Consider the following 16,722-nt stretch of genomic DNA (forward strand, 5'->3'; position numbering starts at 1 on the left):
AAATTCCGTTCTTAGCATCGCTGGCTATGATCGGGCAATTTACGGGCTTGCAATCCTCCTATGCACCTGGCAATGTATGGTAGTGTTTCCTGCTGCTTTCCTGATTTGGATGTGTACCATGGCCTTTATCAGGCACTCTCTACTAGCTCCGGAATCGAACCCTGATTCCCGCTTCCCGTCACAACCATGGTAGTCCTCTACACTACCATCAATAGTTGATGGGGCACAGTCAAGTGAAAGATCGGTACCAGACTTCAACTCAATCGGCCGATTGGTTTAACTAATAAGTGCACCGGTCCTACCACCTTCAGAAGCAGCATTCCCGGCCTGTTGCATGTATTAGCTCTGGTTTTCATCAATCTTCCCCTGCTGTGTTATACTGAGCTTATGCGGTTTCTCGATTGTCGTGCAAAGTGTGTTATCACACATACCCAATATGCTCAACTCTCATGTTCGTTTGACGCACCAAACTTTATTAGTGATGCACCACACAACAGGTTTTAATATACGCGATCGTGTGTGATTCAGTGTGAACTTGGTGCGCCAAGTCCATTTGTGATGCATCACTTAGCTAACCATCTTTCGGGACTGTTTAGGGTATGTGCTCCTCCACATCTATGCTTACTCGTACACATTCTCTGTCAATAGGTTTAAGATCGGGCATTCTACCATATCATTGCCTTAATGCTTTCAAATCAAGGCTACCAGGGTAGCCTAATTGCGTTCGAAACTCAACTTGTGAGCTGTCGGCCCTAGAAGTTTTTTAGGCTGCTAGGACCTCTCTCTATATTTTGCCTTTGGACTTCTCGAAGCTCAACTTGTGAGCAGTTCCATGCACCACTACCCGTATCTCTTAGCTTAGTTCTAGCCATGTGCGTTCAAAGCTCAACGTTAAGCTGTGTCCTGCACCACAATCGTTATATAATAAGCTTATCTCTAAGCTTTTTTGCGTTCAATGCTCAACGTTAAGCTATCCCTTCGCTTAGAACCTCGCTCTACATTTTGCCTTTGGACTTCTCGAAGCTCAACTTGTGAGCAGTTCCATGCACCACTATAGGTATCTCTTAGCTTAGTTCTAGCCATGTGCGTTCAAAGCTCAACGTTAAGCGGCCTCATGCACCACAACCCTTGTATCTTAAGCTTATCTCTAAGCTTTTTTGCGTTCAATGCTCAACGTTAAGCTATCCCTTCGCTTAGAACCTCGCTCTATATTCAACTTTCAGATACCTCAAAGCTCAACTTATGTGGTCTGCAATTGCTCTTGAACGGGTACAATTTCTGACAGAGGGGGGTTTTTGGCCCAAATTATGCATTATTAGTTTAACCTCCGTCGCAGAACCACATTTGACCAGGTCGAGAAAAAAATTTTTTCGTGACGACCTGGTCCCCCATAGTAGGGAATGAACATGACATCTTAACCATATTTGACCATTTTCAAATTTCTCGTCGCGGAATGATGACTTTACTAGTAAAATTTGTTCCGGGTAGGGACCTCCCATACAAAATTTTCATCGCTCCAAAAGTGATTTCGTTTCACTTTTCAACATTTACAAGGTCCATAAATCATGTTTTGAGACGATATGGAAAAAAAAATTTTTTGCCCGTCTCGACCAACTCGACCGATGGTGACCACAGCAGGGTGCTCCATACAAATTTTCCTTATGTGGAATTTTCAGTGTAAAATAAGGTTTCTCCAATCGATCGCGGGTTTCACTTTTCATCATTTGCTAGGTCTAACTATGATGTTTTGAGTGGTCCCGCAAAAATTTTTTCTCTTAGCCAGTCGACCCTTTCGTCCATGTCGGTGTGCTCTGCAGTAGGGTGCTCCATACAAATTTTCCTAATGTGGAATTTTTCAGTGTAAAATAAGGTTTCTCCAATCGATCGCGGGTTTCACTTTTCATCATTTGCTAGGTCTAACTATGATGTTTTGAGTGGTCCCGCAAAAATTTTTTCTTGGACCGGGCCTTCCTTCCCGGCCCTGTCGGTGTGCTCGGCAGTAGGGTGCTCCATACAAATTTTCCTTATGTGGAATTTTTCAGTGTAAAATAAGGTTTCTCCAATCGATCGCGGGTTTCACTTTTCATCATTTGCTAGGTCTAACTATGATGTTTTGAGTGGTCCCGCAAAAATTTTTTCTTGGACCGGGCCTTCCTTCCCGGCCCTGTCGGTGTGCTCTGCAGTAGGGTGCTCCATACAAATTTTCCTTATGTGGAATTTTTCAGTGTAAAATAAGGTTTCTCCAATCGATCGCGGGTTTCACTTTTCATCATTTGCTAGGTCTAACTATGATGTTTTGAGTGGTCCCGCAAAAATTTTTTCTCTTGGCCAGTCGACCCTTTCGTCCATGTCGGTGTGCTCTGCAGTAGGGTGCTCCATACAAATTTTGCTTATGTGGAATTTTTCAGTGTAAAATAAGGTTTCTCCAATCGATCGCGGGTTTCACTTTTCATCATTTGCTAGGTCTAACTATGATGTTTTGAGTGGTCCCGCAAAAATTTTTTCTTGGACCGGGCCTTCCTTCCCGGCCCTGTCGGTGTGCTCTGCAGTAGGGTGCTCCATACAAATTTTCCTTATGTGGAATTTTCAGTGTAAAATAAGGTTTCTCCAATCGATCGCGGGTTTCACTTTTCATCATTTGCTAGGTCTAACTATGATGTTTTGAGTGGTCCCGCAAAAATTTTTTCTCTTGGCCAGTCGACCCTTTCGTCCATGTCGGTGTGTTCTGCAGTAGGGTGCTCCATACAAATTTTGCTTATGTGGAATTTTTCAGTGTAAAATAAGGTTTCTCCAATCGATCGCGGGTTTCACTTTTCATCATTTGCTAGGTCTAACTATGATGTTTTGAGTGGTCCCGCAAAAATTTTTTCTTGGACCGGGCCTTCCTTCCCGGCCCTGTCGGTGTGCTCTGCAGTAGGGTGCTCCATACAAATTTTGCTTATGTGGAATTTTTCAGTGTAAAATAAGGTTTCTCCAATCGATCGCGGGTTTCACTTTTCATCATTTGCTAGGTCTAACTATGATGTTTTGAGTGGTCCCGCAAAAATTTTTTCTTGGACCGGGCCTTCCTTCCCGGCCCTGTCGGTGTGCTCTGCAGTAGGGTGCTCCATACAAATTTTGCTTATGTGGAATTTTTCAGTGTAAAATAAGGTTTCTCCAATCGATCGCGGGTTTCACTTTTCATCATTTGCTAGGTCTAACTATGATGTTTTGAGTGGTCCCGCAAAAATTTTTTCTTGGACCGGGCCTTCCTTCCCGGCCCTGTCGGTGTGCTCTGCAGTAGGGTGCTCCATACAAATTTTGCTTATGTGGAATTTTTCAGTGTAAAATAAGGTTTCTCCAATCGATCGCGGGTTTCACTTTTCATCATTTGCTAGGTCTAACTATGATGTTTTGAGTGGTCCCGCAAAAATTTTTTCTTGGACCGGGCCTTCCTTCCCGGCCCTGTCGGTGTGTTCTGCAGTAGGGTGCTCCATACAAATTTTCCTTATGTGGAATTTTTCAGTGTAAAATAAGGTTTCTCCAATCGATCGCGGGTTTCACTTTTCATCATTTGCTAGGTCTAACTATGATGTTTTGAGTGGTCCCGCAAAAATTTTTTCTTGGACCGGGCCTTCCTTCCCGGCCCTGTCGGTGTGCTCTGCAGTAGGGTGCTCCATACAAATTTTCCTTATGTGGAATTTTTCAGTGTAAAATAAGGTTTCTCCAATCGATCGCGGGTTTCACTTTTCATCATTTGCTAGGTCTAACTATGATGTTTTGAGTGGTCCCGCAAAAATTTTTTCTTGGACCGGGCCTTCCTTCCCGGCCCTGTCGGTGTGCTCTGCAGTAGGGTGCTCCATACAAATTTTCCTTATGTGGAATTTTTCAGTGTAAAATAAGGTTTCTCCAATCGATCGCTGGTTTCACTTTTCATCATTTGCTAGGTCTAACTATGATGTTTTGAGTGGTCCCGCAAAAATTTTTTCTCTTAGCCAGTCGACCCTTTCGTCCATGTCGGTGTGCTCTGCAGTAGGGTGCTCCATACAAATTTTCCTTATGTGGAATTTTTCAGTGTAAAATAAGGTTTCTCCAATCGATCGCGGGTTTCACTTTTCATCATTTGCTAGGTCTAACTATGATGTTTTGAGTGGTCCCGCAAAAATTTTTTCTTGGACCGGGCCTTCCTTCCCGGCCCTGTCGGTGTGCTCTGCAGTAGGGTGCTCCATACAAATTTTCCTTATGTGGAATTTTTCAGTGTAAAATAAGGTTTCTCCAATCGATCGCGGGTTTCACTTTTCATCATTTGCTAGGTCTAACTATGATGTTTTGAGTGGTCCCGCAAAATTTTTTTCTTGGACCGGGCCTTCCTTCCCGGCCCTGTCGGTGTGCTCTGCAGTAGGGTGCTCCATACAAATTTTCCTTATGTGGAATTTTCAGTGTAAAATAAGGTTTCTCCAATCGATCGCGGGTTTCACTTTTCATCATTTGCTAGGTCTAACTATGATGTTTTGAGTGGTCCCGCAAAAATTTTTTCTTGGACCGGGCCTTCCTTCCCGGCCCTGTCGGTGTGCTCTGCAGTAGGGTGCTCCATACAAATTTTGCTTATGTGGAATTTTTCAGTGTAAAATAAGGTTTCTCCAATCGATCGCGGGTTTCACTTTTCATCATTTGCTAGGTCTAACTATGATGTTTTGAGTGGTCCCGCAAAAATTTTTTCTTGGACCGGGCCTTCCTTCCCGGCCCTGTCGGTGTGCTCTGCAGTAGGGTGCTCCATACAAATTTTCCTTATGTGGAATTTTTCAGTGTAAAATAAGGTTTCTCCAATCGATCGCGGGTTTCACTTTTCATCATTTGCTAGGTCTAACTATGATGTTTTGAGTGGTCCCGCAAAAATTTTTTCTTGGACCGGGCCTTCCTTCCCGGCCCTGTCGGTGTGCTCTGCAGTAGGGTGCTCCATACAAATTTTCCTTATGTGGAATTTTTCAGTGTAAAATAAGGTTTCTCCAATCGATCGCGGGTTTCACTTTTCATCATTTGCTAGGTCTAACTATGATGTTTTGAGTGGTCCCGCAAAAATTTTTTCTTGGACCGGGCCTTCCTTCCCGGCCCTGTCGGTGTGCTCTGCAGTAGGGTGCTCCATACAAATTTTGCTTATGTGGAATTTTTCAGTGTAAAATAAGGTTTCTCCAATCGATCGCGGGTTTCACTTTTCATCATTTGCTAGGTCTAACTATGATGTTTTGAGTGGTCCCGCAAAATTTTTTTCTTGGACCGGGCCTTCCTTCCCGGCCCTGTCGGTGTGCTCTGCAGTAGGGTGCTCCATACAAATTTTGCTTATGTGGAATTTTTCAGTGTAAAATAAGGTTTCTCCAATCGATCGCGGGTTTCACTTTTCATCATTTGCTAGGTCTAACTATGATGTTTTGAGTGGTCCCGCAAAAATTTTTTCTTGGACCGGGCCTTCCTTCCCGGCCCTGTCGGTGTGCTCTGCAGTAGGGTGCTCCATACAAATTTTGCTTATGTGGAATTTTTCAGTGTAAAATAAGGTTTCTCCAATCGATCGCGGGTTTCACTTTTCATCATTTGCTAGGTCTAACTATGATGTTTTGAGTGGTCCCGCAAAAATTTTTTCTTGGACCGGGCCTTCCTTCCCGGCCCTGTCGGTGTGCTCTGCAGTAGGGTGCTCCATACAAATTTTGCTTATGTGGAATTTTTCAGTGTAAAATAAGGTTTCTCCAATCGATCGCGGGTTTCACTTTTCATCATTTGCTAGGTCTAACTATGATGTTTTGAGTGGTCCCGCAAAAATTTTTTCTTGGACCGGGCCTTCCTTCCCGGCCCTGTCGGTGTGCTCTGCAGTAGGGTGCTCCATACAAATTTTGCTTATGTGGAATTTTTCAGTGTAAAATAAGGTTTCTCCAATCGATCGCGGGTTTCACTTTTCATCATTTGCTAGGTCTAACTATGATGTTTTGAGTGGTCCCGCAAAAATTTTTTCTTGGACCGGGCCTTCCTTCCCGGCCCTGTCGGTGTGCTCTGCAGTAGGGTGCTCCATACAAATTTTGCTTATGTGGAATTTTTCAGTGTAAAATAAGGTTTCTCCAATCGATCGCGGGTTTCACTTTTCATCATTTGCTAGGTCTAACTATGATGTTTTGAGTGGTCCCGCAAAAATTTTTTCTTGGACCGGGCCTTCCTTCCCGGCCCTGTCGGTGTGTTCTGCAGTAGGGTGCTCCATACAAATTTTCCTTATGTGGAATTTTTCAGTGTAAAATAAGGTTTCTCCAATCGATCGCGGGTTTCACTTTTCATCATTTGCTAGGTCTAACTATGATGTTTTGAGTGGTCCCGCAAAAATTTTTTCTTGGACCGGGCCTTCCTTCCCGGCCCTGTCGGTGTGCTCTGCAGTAGGGTGCTCCATACAAATTTTCCTTATGTGGAATTTTTCAGTGTAAAATAAGGTTTCTCCAATCGATCGCGGGTTTCACTTTTCATCATTTGCTAGGTCTAACTATGATGTTTTGAGTGGTCCCGCAAAAATTTTTTCTTGGACCGGGCCTTCCTTCCCGGCCCTGTCGGTGTGCTCTGCAGTAGGGTGCTCCATACAAATTTTCCTTATGTGGAATTTTTCAGTGTAAAATAAGGTTTCTCCAATCGATCGCGGGTTTCACTTTTCATCATTTGCTAGGTCTAACTATGATGTTTTGAGTGGTCCCGCAAAAATTTTTTCTCTTAGCCAGTCGACCCTTTCGTCCATGTCGGTGTGCTCTGCAGTAGGGTGCTCCATACAAATTTTCCTTATGTGGAATTTTTCAGTGTAAAATAAGGTTTCTCCAATCGATCGCGGGTTTCACTTTTCATCATTTGCTAGGTCTAACTATGATGTTTTGAGTGGTCCCGCAAAAATTTTTTCTTGGACCGGGCCTTCCTTCCCGGCCCTGTCGGTGTGCTCTGCAGTAGGGTGCTCCATACAAATTTTCCTTATGTGGAATTTTTCAGTGTAAAATAAGGTTTCTCCAATCGATCGCGGGTTTCACTTTTCATCATTTGCTAGGTCTAACTATGATGTTTTGAGTGGTCCCGCAAAATTTTTTTCTTGGACCGGGCCTTCCTTCCCGGCCCTGTCGGTGTGCTCTGCAGTAGGGTGCTCCATACAAATTTTCCTTATGTGGAATTTTTCAGTGTAAAATAAGGTTTCTCCAATCGATCGCGGGTTTCACTTTTCATCATTTGCTAGGTCTAACTATGATGTTTTGAGTGGTCCCGCAAAAATTTTTTCTTGGACCGGGCCTTCCTTCCCGGCCCTGTCGGTGTGCTCTGCAGTAGGGTGCTCCATACAAATTTTCCTTATGTGGAATTTTTCAGTGTAAAATAAGGTTTCTCCAATCGATCGCGGGTTTCACTTTTCATCATTTGCTAGGTCTAACTATGATGTTTTGAGTGGTCCCGCAAAAATTTTTTCTCTTGGCCAGTCGACCCTTTCGTCCATGTCGGTGTGTTCTGCAGTAGGGTGCTCCAACCAAGTTTTCCTAATGAAAGTTTTTCGTGGTTTCGTGTGAGTTAAAAACTCCGGAACTTGGCTTATTTTCACCATAATTTCCACATATGGTGACCAACTCAATAAACGTTTTGTGCGTATCCTATGGACAGTTTTTCGCGTTCAACTTGGTGAACTAGGGTTGTTTTCCCGAAGGGTAGAAAAATCTGGACTTAGCCAAATTTTGAAATCTCCAACCAATCTTGGCCTGTTAGATTATCTTGGTTGGGTTGCTATGGGCTGCTACGGCCTACTTGATAGGCAATGTTTCAACTCTTGGAAGCTTTCGTGGTTGTTTAGAACTGTCCATGGCCTTCTTGATAGAAATGGCTTATGGTGGCCATGGACTTAGCAACATTTTGAGATCCAATCTTGGCCTGTTAGAGTATCTTGGTTGGTTTGCTATGGGCTGGTACGGCCTACTTGATAGGCAATGTTTCAACTCTTGGAAGCTTTCGTGGTTGCTAAGCACTGTCCATGGCCTTCTTGATAGAAATGGCTTATGGTGGCCATGGACTTAGCAACATTTTGAGATCCAATCTTGGCCTGTTAGAGTATCTTGGTTGGTTTGCTATGGGCTGGTACGGCCTACTTGATAGGCAATGTTTCAACTCTTGGAAGCTTTCGTGGTTGCTAAGCACTGTCCATGGCCTTCTTGATAGAAATGGCTTATGGTGGCCATGGACTTAGCCAAATTTTGAAGTCTCCAACCAATCTTGGCCTGTTAGAGTATCTTGGTTGGGTTGCTATGGGCTGCTACGGCCTACTTGATAGGCAATGTTTCAACTCTTGGAAGCTTTCGTGGTTGCTAAGCACTGTTCGTGGCCTTCTTGATAGAAATGGCTTATGGTGGCCATGGACTTAGCCAAATTTTGAATTCTCCAACCAATCTTGGCCTGTTAGAGTATCTTGGTTGGGTTGCTATGGGCTGCTACGGCCTACTTGATAGGCAATGTTTCAACTCTTGGAAGCTTTCGTGGTTGCTAAGCACTGTCCATGGCCTTCTTGATAGAAATGGCTTATGGTGGCCATGGACTTAGCAAAATTTTGAATTCTCCAACCAATCTTGGCCTGTTAGAGTATCTTGGTTGGGTTGCTATGGGCTGCTACGGCCTACTTGATAGGCAATGTTTCAACTCTTGGAAGCTTTCGTGGTTGCTAAGCACTGTTCGTGGCCTTCTTGATAGAAATGGCTTATGGTGGCCATGGACTTAGCCAAATTTTGAAGTCTCCAACCAATCTTGGCCTGTTAGAGTATCTTGGTTGGGTTGCTATGGGCTGCTACGGCCTACTTGATAGGCAATGTTTCAACTCTTGGAAGCTTTCGTGGTTGCTAAGCACTGTTCGTGGCCTTCTTGATAGAAATGGCTTATGGTGGCCATGGACTTAGCCAAATTTTGAAGTCTCCAACCAATCTTGGCCTGTTAGAGTATCTTGGTTGGGTTGCTATGGGCTGCTACGGCCTACTTGATAGGCAATGTTTCAACTCTTGGAAGCTTTCGTGGTTGCTAAGCACTGTCCATGGCCTTCTTGATAGAAATGGCTTATGGTGGCCATGGACTTAGCAAAATTTTGAAGTCTCCAACCAATCTTGGCCTGTTAGAGTATCTTGGTTGGGTTGCTATGGGCTGGTACGGCCTACTTGATAGGCAATGTTTCAACTCTTGGAAGCTTTCGTGGTTGCTAAGCACTGTCCATGGCCTTCTTGATAGAAATGGCTTATGGTGGCCATGGACTTAGCCAAATTTTGAAGTCTCCAACCAATCTTGGCCTGTTAGAGTATCTTGGTTGGGTTGCTATGGGCTGCTACGGCCTACTTGATAGGCAATGTTTCAACTCTTGGAAGCTTTCGTGGTTGCTAAGCACTGTTCGTGGCCTTCTTGATAGAAATGGCTTATGGTGGCCATGGACTTAGCCAAATTTTGAAATCTCCAACCAATCTTGGCCTGTTAGATTATCTTGGTTGGGTTGCTATGGGCCGGTACGGCCTACTTGATAGGCAATGTTTCAACTCTTGGGCGCTTTCGTGGTTGCTAAGCACTGTCCATGGCCTTCTTGATAGAAATGGCTTATGGTGGCCATGGACTTAGCAACATTTTGAAGTCTCCAACCAATCTTGGCCTGTTAGATTATCTTGGTTGGTTTGCTATGGGCTGGTACGGCCTACTTGATAGGCAATGTTTCAACTCTTGGAAGCTTTCGTGGTTGCTTAGGATAAGAATCCCGACGAGAAAGGTTTCCCGGACTTATAAAAATAACCGATTAGCCCCAAGGACACATCTTCCTTGAAAGGCTAATCATGCACCACACACCACACCACCCATAGGCTTGCAAGCAGCACTCTTGTCGAGTGCAGCAAGCCTATGCTCACATCAACTACCGTACACGTACCACCATAGGCTTGCAAGCAGCACTCTTGTCGAGTGCAGCAAGCCTATGCTCATCAACTACCATACGTACCACCACAGCCTTGCAAGCAGCACTCTTGTCGAGTGCAGCAAGCCTATACTCCACGAACTAACCACTTCACCACCAAGCATGGGTCGCCTGAGAGGATCGATGCGAACGCATCTCTACAACTCGCAGCTCCCAGCCTGTAGTCCCGTCGTTTGCGGGCGGTCGAAGGTGTCGAAACTAGTTGTATCCACGGTCGACGGGCGCACAGCCACCAGGGTTCCCTGTGATAAGGTACTTCCACGTGCAGCGTACACCCGCCCGTTGCGGCTCAGTCTAGTGCTATAGCGGGGATGAGACGGCAGTGTGCACGGGGCAGCACCGACGGATCTCAGAGGGTTGTTAAGCCCGCTAGCTTCCGATCACCTAATGGGTTTATGATGCGCTATCAGCTCGGATTGGATACGACCTTAGAGGCGTTCAGGCATAATCCAGCGGACGTAGCGTCATACCAAAGTCCGGTCGAACTAGTATTGAGCCAGTGGTCCGTACCTGTGGTTCCTCTCGTACTGCACAGGAATTCCGTTAAGATAGCAGCATACAGCACACACCAGTAGGGTAAAACTAACCTGTCTCACGACGGTCTAAACCCAGCTCACGTTCCCTTGAAAGGGTGAACAATCCTACGCTTGGTGAATTTTGCTTCACAATGATAGGAAGAGCCGACATCGAAGGATCAATAAGCCACGTCGCTATGAACGCTTGGCGGCCACAAGCCAGTTATCCCTGTAGTTGCGAGCGAACCTCCGTAGTGAACGGACGTGTTGTGGATGAGCTCTTGTCGACGCGTGCGTGCGAGTGTATACTGTGAGTGCATACTGAGTAAGACAAAGTGTGCGAAAGAGACACCAAACGGCCACCGAGGACCTTGGTTCCACGTGTCCGGCCCCCGATCTCGGCCGCCGACCCCCCACCCAAATTTCACCCCCCCACCTATCAAGGGGGGGGAGTTTTTCGTGGGCAGGTTTTTGTTGAATATTAAGGCGAATTGTGAACCGATCCGGACGATTAAGGTGTCGTTGGATGCGTCTCGGTAAGACGCATCTTACAAAATTTTGTATGTGTGTGTGTGTGCGTTACACCGGAAGTGGCACTTGAAAAACTGTGAGTTTTTGGTGGGGGACCGTTTTACCCCCCAAAAAGTGCGTTAGTGATCTTAAAAACACTTGAGGACTATAAGTGAGAATATCCCGCGTCGATAGAGTGGTCTAACATTTTTGTGCGACGAACCGTTGCGGAGTTATAGGCTTCCAAAGTTGGAGGTTTTGGCGATTTCCGGCGTCTTTCGTTCCCATACATTTTGTATGGGACAGCTGTTCGGTGGCGCGTTCTTGGCCGAGTACCGTGTGTCGTCGCGTGTGACGTCAGTGCAAAGTACCGGTTTGCGCCCGATCTGGCGTTGTCGCCGCGAGTGTGCTGAAGAACATAACGGTAAAGCCCGGTGCAAGCGCACCGAAAAGTGTAACTTTTTGGCAAAGTGCACGATTTAAGGCACTTTCCGTTTGCCGTGTGTTTCCGTGTGCGTGCGTGTGTGCGAGTGTTTGGAGTGAAAATCGGCCGTATCAGCCAGGCCACGCGTGCCAGGGCTTTGGTTTCAAGTGTCCGGCCCCCGATCCTGGCCGCCGACCCCCCACCCAAATTTCACCCCCTCACCTATTAAGGGGGGGGAGTTTTTCGTGGGCAGGTTTTTGTTGAATATTAAGGCGAATTGTGAACCGATCCGGACGATTAAGGTGTCGTTGGATGCGTCTCGGTAAGACGCATCTTACAAAATTTTGTATGTGTGTGTGTGTGCGTTACACCGGAAGTGGCACTTGAAAAACTGTGAGTTTTTGGTGGGGGACCGTTTTACCCCCCAAAAAGTGCGTTAGTGATCTTAAAAACACTTGAGGACTATAAGTGAGAATATCCCGCGTCGATAGAGTGGTCTAACATTTTTGTGCGACGAACCGTTGCGGAGTTATAGGCTTCCAAAGTTGGAGGTTTTGGCGATTTCCGGCGTCTTTCGTTCCCATACATTTTGTATGGGACAGCTGTTCGGTTGCGCGTTCTTGGCCGAGTACCGTGTGTTTCTGTGTGCGTGCGTGTGTGCGAGTGTTTGGAGTGAAAATCGGCCGTATCAGCCAGGCCACGCGTGCCAGGGCTTCGATTTCACGTGTCCGGCCCCCGATCCTGGCCGCCGACCCCCCACCCAAATTTCACCCCCCCACCCCTTAAGGGGGGGGAGTTTTTCGTGGACCACCTTTCTTTTTTTAATAAGGTGTAGGGTGGTCGGATCGGGACGTTTGGGGTATCGGTGGAAAGGTCTTGACAAGACGCATCCATTGAGACCTTGTGAGCGCGTCTGTGTGCGGTCTACCGGAAGTGGTGCCCGAAAAACCGTAGTTTTTCGGTTCCGGTAGATTTTGCCCCCCCTTAGGCGAATTCAACGGTACGAAAATAGTGCGAAACGCTTAGTGAGAACAGTGCGCTTCGTTTGAGGGGTCTACTGTTTCCATACGTGCAAAACTCGCTGAGATATAGGCCCCCAAACTTAGACATTTTCGTGTTTCCGGTGTGTCGGGACCGGTTTTTCTTAAGTAAGTACGAAAGTTTGTACCAAGGCGTTATTTCGTTTAAACGTGTCTCGACGGGGGGCAAAAATCCCCGTCGATCGAGCCCTCGCGCGTGCGATTCGGACTAAAACTCGCGGAGCTACGAAGGAGTGAAAAGTTTGATAAGTAGTTTGATAACTATTTATGCACTTATCAGACTTAGTGTAAAATCCTTAAAAGTGTGATTACTCGGCCATCCTTTGGGCTAGGGACACGCCCGAGGCATCGTTGGAAAGGTCTCGGCGAGAGGCAGCGGACCGCCACCCCCCCTTCCCCCTCCCATTTACCCCCTCCCCTACAGGAGGGAAAAGGCCGGTGCGAAGAGCGATTTTAACGTGTGGGGAGTCAATCAACGCGCTACGTCGCCGCGAGTCGGGGAGAACACCTCCCCCGACTCCCCCCCCCCCCTCCACCCTCACCCGTAACAGTGAGAGGTGGAGATGTCGTCGACGGGGCGAACCCTCCGTTCCAGGACGGAGTCAACGGAGGAGAGGCCGGCGAAGCTCTCCACTATTCTGGAGCCGCGAGTGGCTCTTACACGAACATCTGTTCCGGGAGCGAAGCAGCAGTCCCCGGAAATGTCGGAGCTGAGACAGCTCCTCAATGAGACGTCGCTCACCAACGAGCAGCTGCGAGCGACGATCGTGGGTCTGCAACAGGAGATCCAGATGCTCCGGCAGCAGTTGGAAACAAATGCTGTGCAGGCCCGGCAAGATTTGCAGCTGGCCCGAGAGGAAGCCCGGATGCGCGAGACGCTGGCTCGTGAAGACATTGAGCGCCTGCGCAACGAGCTGAGGGAGGAGCGAGCCAGCTTCCAAGAGCTCCTTGCACAGACGCTGGGCTATGGAGGCAGCCAGAAGCAGCAGTGGCAGCAGCAGCAGCAGCAACAGCAGCAGCAGCAGCAGCAGCAGCAACGTCGTGAGCAGCAGCAGCAACAGCGACAGCAGGGAGCGGTGTCGGCAACGGCAGCTCCGCTTTCAGACCCGGAAGGCGGCTCCTGGGCTGAAGTGGTGCGTCGTAAGCCGGCCCGGCAACCGGGGAACAAGCCGCAGCAACAGCAGCAGCAGTGGCCGCAACTACCGCAACGGGCAGCGGTTCAGCGACAGCCGATCGCAGGACCGTCTAAGCAGCAGCCCCAGCAACATCAGGGACAACAGGCCCGGGGTAGCCAGCCTGGAGCACAACGAGGAGGTCGGCGTCAGCGGCAGCGAAAAACCAAGCCGGACGCTATTGAAATCGCCCCAGCTGAGGGACAAACCTGGACGGAGGTGTACCAGGCTGTCCGAACGGCTCCAGAAATGGAGAAACATGCTGAGGCCCTAGGCGTCGGGCGACGCACCACACGCTCCAGGCTTGTCATGGAGCTGAAGGAGAGCGCGGACGCTGCAGAAGTTCTGCAGTGCATCAAGCAGGTCTGCGCAAAGGCAGAACGGCCGGCCTCAGCTCGGCTGGTCACGCCTATGGTCGAAATCCGGTTGGACGCTGTCGACCCTTTAGCGAAGGAGACCGATGTGGCGATGGCGCTGACCAACCTGTGCCAATGCGAGGTGGAGGAGACATCGGTTCGCCTGCGACCTGCCTGGGACGGCACGAAAGTGGCGATAGTCCGCGTAACAGCCAGGGCTGCGGAGGGTCTGGTCGACAAGAGCGTCAAGATCAAATACACATCGTGTCTGATCCGGAAGGTGGCTCCTCTGCAGGCGCGTCAGCAACGGTGCTACAAGTGCCTCGAGATGGGGCACGTCCGAGCTGCGTGCAGGAGCGAAGTGGACCGCTCGACAAGCTGCATTCGCTGCGGGAAGCCGGATCACCAGGCGAAGAGCTGCACGGCGGAGGTGCGCTGCGTCGTGTGCAGCGGCCCGCACCCGGTCGGGCATCCGACGTGCCGGCGCTAAAAGTGCTGCAAGTGAACCTCGGGCGAAGCCGGGCAGCCCAAGACCTCATGCTGCAGACGGCTCGCGAGTTAGGGGCTCAGGTGGTGCTCGCCTGCGAACTATATCGACCACCTCGGGATGATCCGCGGTGGGCCATCGATGCGGAACAGAGCGTGGCGATAATAGCAACAGGGGCGTACCCTATTCAACGGCTTTGGGGGAGCGTCGTCCCGGGACTCGTGGTGGCCACCATAGCGGGAGTAACGTTCGCCAGCTGCTACGTGCCACCCAGCAGCGGCATCGAAGACTTCGAAAGCTTCCTCGGTGCGGTGGAGGTGTCGCTGGTCGGACACGCAACATCAGTCCTGGCCGGGGACTTCAACGCCTGGAACGAGGAGTGGGGGAGTGCGCGCACCACCCGGAAGGGGCAGGAGCTCCTGAGCGTGGTGGAGCAGCTGGCACTGCAGACGCTGAACCGTGGCAACGCGCCCACGTTCAGGGGCAACGGGGTTGCACGGGAAAGCGTCGTTGACGTCTCCTTTGCCAGTCAGCTCATCGCACGGCCGGACTCATGGCGCGTGCTTAACCGCTTCTCAGGCAGTGATCATGCATACATCGAGTTCGGGGTGGACGTTCCTGGACAGCGCCCCCAGCGACGTGGCCAGCAGCACCGAAGCCGAGCAACAGCCAACGACGGGACAGCCAGGCACGCCGGGACGCGCTGGAAGACGAAGCAGTTCGACCGGCAGTGCTTCGACGTCGCACTCACGCACGGCCACTTCGGACATGTCGACACTCCGGAGGGGCTGGTCGGCGGACTCACTCGAGCGTGCGACGAGATTATGGAGAGGGTACACGGGGCTACCTACCACCGCAAGCCCCAGGTGTACTGGTGGTCTCCAGAAATCGAACGCCTGAGAGAGGAGTGTGAGGCAGCGGAGATAGCACATCACCGGGCCCAACCGTCGGAGCGGGACGTGACGTCGGGAAAGCTGCAAGACTGCCGACGCTTGCTGAAGGCCGGCATCCAGTCCAGCAAGGAGAGCTGCCTCCAGGAGCTGATAGACGGCGTCGAGGCGGAAGTGTTCGGTCTTGGCTATAAGATCGTGCGAGCGAAGCTGCGAAGCCGGGCGCCACCGGAAACGGACCGAGCCGTTCTCGGCCCGATCGTCGACGCCCTGTTCCCGGAGCACCCAGCGTTCGAGTGGCCTGAAATCGACGCGTGCACCGCCTCACATGAAGCTCTGAGGCCGGTCACGAGCTCGGAAATTCTTTCGCTGGCTGAGCGGATGGCCACCTCCAAGGCGCCAGGGCTGGACGGTATCCCGAATGCCGCAGTGAAGGCGGCAATGCGGAAGCACCCGGAGGTCTTCGCCAAGGTGTACAATCAGCTGCTCGAGCGAGGGGAGTTTCCTGCGGCATGGAAGGAGGCACGCCTTGTGTTGGTCACGAAGCCAGGTAAGCCGCCGGGCGATCCGTCGTCGCACCGCCCGCTGCTAATGCTGGGAGCAGTCGCCAAGGGGTTCGAACGGCTGATCTTAGATCGGCTGAACGACCACTTGGAGGACAGCGATGCTCCTCGCCTGTCAGCAAGGCAGTACGGGTTCCGGCGCGGTCGCTCCACGCTTCAGGCCATCGAGCGGGTGATAGAGCGAGGACAACACGCGAGGACGTTTCACCGCACCAACCAGCGGGATCCTCGATGTCTGGTGGTGGCAGCACTGGACGTCAGGAACGCCTTTAACTCTGCCAGCTGGAAGGCGATCGCGGTTGCCCTGCAGAAGCTGATGGTCCCTGCAGCCCTCCAGAAAATATTGCGCAGCTACTTTTCTGAGAGGAGGCTGGTGTACGAGACCAGCGAGGGGCCAGTGCGTCGTACGGTCACGGCGGGCGTTCCACAGGGCTCAATCCTGGGCCCGACCCTGTGGAACGCGATGTACGACGGCGTGCTTCGGCTGGAGCTGCCTGAGGGCGCCGAAGTGATCGGGTTTGCGGACGACATTGTCGTACTGGCGAGCGGAACAACACCACAGGCGGCGGCACAGCTTGCAGAGACGGCAATCACAATGATCAGCTCGTGGATGGCGCTACACCACCTGGAGCTTGCTCCGGCCAAGACCGAGCTGGTCATCGTCTCGACAATGCGGAGAGACAACACCCGTGTCCCGGTGCGCGTCAACGGGGTGGAGAGGATGCCGACCCGCACGATAAAGTACCTCGGGGTCATCCTCGAGGACCACTTGTCGTGGAAGCCACACGTCGAGCATGCTACGTCGAAAGC

The sequence above is a fragment of the Anopheles marshallii genome (genome assembly GCF_943734725.1).
Source record: "Anopheles marshallii chromosome X unlocalized genomic scaffold, idAnoMarsDA_429_01 X_unloc_104, whole genome shotgun sequence".
Taxonomy (NCBI): Eukaryota; Metazoa; Arthropoda; class Insecta; order Diptera; family Culicidae; genus Anopheles; species Anopheles marshallii.